The sequence below is a fragment of the Monodelphis domestica genome, chromosome 5 (assembly GCF_027887165.1).
Source record: "Monodelphis domestica isolate mMonDom1 chromosome 5, mMonDom1.pri, whole genome shotgun sequence".
NCBI classification, from domain to species: Eukaryota; Metazoa; Chordata; class Mammalia; order Didelphimorphia; family Didelphidae; genus Monodelphis; species Monodelphis domestica.
The window spans coordinates 225,909,112-225,912,586 of record NC_077231.1 but is presented as its reverse complement, the minus strand read 5'-3'; the positions used below and the strand labels follow the sequence as shown (position 1 = coordinate 225,912,586).

General features: G+C 52.7%; 1 non-coding gene across 1 annotated transcript; it reads left to right on the top strand.

The window, feature by feature from the left end:
• The first annotated feature begins 1,362 nt into the window (after positions 1–1,362).
• On the top strand, positions 1,363–1,434 carry TRNAC-GCA (transfer RNA cysteine (anticodon GCA)). Its single transcript has one exon. It is a non-coding gene; the product is annotated as a tRNA-Cys (tRNA).
• The last annotated feature ends 2,041 nt before the right edge of the window (positions 1,435–3,475 follow it).

Genomic DNA, 3,475 nt, shown 5'->3' with positions numbered 1-3,475 from the left:
AAAATTTAGGGGGGAAACTGATAGAGGTAGAAATTAGTTTCTCTCTGCAAGGAATATGATGTTTTCAGAGGTTTATTAAAGGTTGAGAATTTAAGAAAATACAAGTAAGAAAGGCACGTGCCAGGTGGGCTGAGAGACCCAATTCAATTTCACTCACATCATGAGAAGTGTCTGCTTGCCAGCTGAGACAGGAAAAGAAGAGACCCCGCCTACGTCAAAGACCCTTTAACTCATAATTTGCTCTCGGCACAGGTGAGAATTCAGTGAGATTACAAAGCATTCTGGGGAAGTGGAGCAAGGACTTCTGGGGATTGAAGTCCTGGATTCAAATCTCCATTTTTACAATGGGCAAAAAGCACCGGACCTCCTCCTGATCTAGCCTCTGAGGCATTCCAGCTAACTAGGGTGCTTCTGGCAACATTAGCTTGATGTCCTTGGTATTCAGTTTAGGACTGGATTTGGGAAGGGTCAAAAAGCAGACAGATAGAGAGAACAAGGTGAGAGCTGGGGAGAGATCCTCTTTTTTAGCCTGGCCTGGAGGCTGCCCAGCCAGAGTTGTGGCCTGAGACTACAGCCCTGAGGTTTCCTCTCTAATGGTTCAGTCTCAGACTGCTGGCCTGAGAGTCCAGAGGGAGATACTTAAAATCCAGCTATGAATCCCCTTGTGAAGAGGAGCTTGCCTGAAGGTCACCAGGAGATAGAGAATCCGGCAGCATTGGATGATGCAAGACCTGGCTCCAGAGCACCAAGAAAGTTGGCCCTGGCAGTTCTGGTAGGAGACAGGTGTTGCAGGCTGCTCAGGGACCAGGAACTATAGAGCCTAGCCTAGGCATGGATGGATGGTGACTGCCTTGTGACAGCCAAGGATGCCTAGCCCTGTGGACCACTAAGTACATTCCCCCCACCAGGAAAAGAAGCAAGCTTGTACCCAAGCAGGCTAAGGGTTGAGAAAGAAGCTGGAACCTCATGCTGGTACTCAAGAGAGAGGGCATGTATTTGTCCCCATCCCTATCTATGTGACCTAGAATCTTACCCAACATCTGTGGAAGACCTAAAGGACTTGCAGCTTCTACTTTGGGGCAGCCTTCCATGCCTCTGCCCATATGGAACCTAAAAGCCCAAAGCACTGTCAGCTTCATCTTGAGAGACCTGGGAGATGGTTGGCTCCTGTCTTCTTGGAGGTTGTCAAGGTGGGGCACCCTCAGAAGGGGCCTCTGGACATGGCTCTTGTGCCCAGGGTCAGGGCTGGCAGCTGGGCTCTGGGTGGCTTCTCCAAACCACTGCCACTGGCTCTGGAAGGCAGGTGCTCAGGGTGTGGTGGCAGCTTGGAAAGGTGCTCATTAAGTGTATCCTTGCAGGCCAGGGGGTATAGCTCAGGGGTAGAGCATTTGACTGCAGATCAAGAGGTCCCTGGTTCAAATCCAGGTGCCCCCTACCAGTTGTCTCTCCTTTTAGGTCTTCCACATGCTCCTCTTCCTCTTTGTTCCCCATCTGCAATAACCCCAGCCTCTCTGAGCCTCAGCCTCTAACCCACCTGTAGTTGGCACACTCCAAGCATACTGGACCCAGGCCAGAGCACCTCCCTGACCTCAGACTGGACCCACATATGTGGAGTGGACCCCAGCTTGCTTCTTTGTGACCTGGATGACACAGTCTTCTCTTTGCTCTTTGGGGATGTCAGGGCCTCAGGGCAAACAGAGCCTGGCCATATCCAGTAGCCTCCAATTGGCTGCCACTTTCCTGCCTCCCCAATCCTCTTCTAGAACCTGTAGACACCTAAAGAGCTTGTCAGAGCCAAACTGCTGGCCAGGCACCCACTCCAGCAGGCACCCTTCCTGGGCGCTCAGGGTCAGGGGATCACCCCAGGGATATAGAATACTGCAGGTGTCCACATTTCTGTCCTGGGCCTCCTCTTTGCTTCCTCGTCTTTGTCCCTGCATTTGACACCAGACCTTCTTGTCCCTGCAACGGTGTCTTCTGCCCCTTGCTCTCTAGCCTCTACCTGCTGCCCTATCTCTGGGGCCTCCTCCTCCTCCCTCATGACCATGGGCAAAAGGCTTCCCTTCCTCCTGCTCTTGGCTCTCCAACCTTCTAACTAACTGGGCTGCTACAAGCAACACTGTGTTAACGTCCTTGGTATCCAGGTTAGGCCTGCTGTGGGAAAGGTCCAAAAGCAGGGGGGAAAGAGAGGACACACAGAGAGACAGAGACTGAGAGAGGCAGACAGAGAGACAGAGACAGAGACAGTGAGAGCTGCAGCCTTGAAAGAGGTCCTTCTTGTTAGCAAGGCCTGGAGGCTGCCCAGCAAGCTTAGGGTGCAAGGCCCAGGGGCTTCCTGTGTACTGGATCAGGGTCAGGCTAAGGAGAATAACTGGACATTCCTGTCTGGGATCCAGGTCAGAGATACCACATGATCTGCTGCTTTTTGCATTTTCTTTGTCCTTGGCAATCCCAGGGAATGTCTTCCTTTTTTAAGGAATGGAGGACAGCATCCTTTCCAAGAACATGATCTGTCCCACTATGCGGATGGAGAAGGGGGACAAGCTGATGCACAACCTTTTCATCAGGTATCACTAATTAAAGCTGTCTTGGGATGATCAAGGGAGGGGCTGAGCCATGAGCTCCTCCAAAGCTATTTAATAGGCTTTCTGACTCAGCTTGGGGCGTCCTGATGTCACGAGAGCCATGGAGACCTACCTCACTTCTTGGTTATGACTCTGGCCTAACCAATGAGCCCAAGAGGATCAATAAACGTATATTATTCAACAAAAATCAGTCTCTCCAGGTAATTTTAGCACTAACAGAGAATGGGGGCAGCAGACTGCCCAGGGGACCCTGGCTGGAGAGCCTAGCTTGGTCATGGACACACGAGGTCTGCCTTGTGGCAGCCAGAGGTGGCCCCTAACTCTGGGCCCCCCATAAGGAAAGAGAACAAGTTAATCAGCAAACTGGCAAGGGGTGAGGAGCAGGCTGGAGCCACATAGTGCTGCTCGAGAGAGAGGGGCTTGCTGTTGTCCCGGCCCTCTCCAGGTGACTGGAAGCCTCCCCTGAGGCGGGTGGAAAAGCAAAAGGACTTGTAACTTTTACTGAGGGGGTGCTGCCATGTCTCTGGGTTAGATTGAACCTAAACAATTATTTCAGTTAAATCCCTGATCCAGTGGGCTGGGAGACAGTGGGCTCCTGTCTGCCTGGGGCCTACCAGGCTGGCCTGGGTGGGAAGTGAAGACAAGTTGTGGCCTCATATGACTGGAGCCTCTGTTGGGATGGTTGAGGTCCAAAGAGCCTATGGAGGGCTTGGTGGGTGTTGGGGACCCTCAGAGGGGGCCCCTGGCTGTGGCTCTTGTGCCCAGGGTCAGGGCTGGCAGCTGGGCTCTGGGAGGCTTCTCCAAACCACTGGCACTGGCTCTGGAAGGCAGGTGCTCTGGGTGTGGTCATAGCTTGCAAAGGTGCTCATTAAGGGCATCCCTGCAGGCCA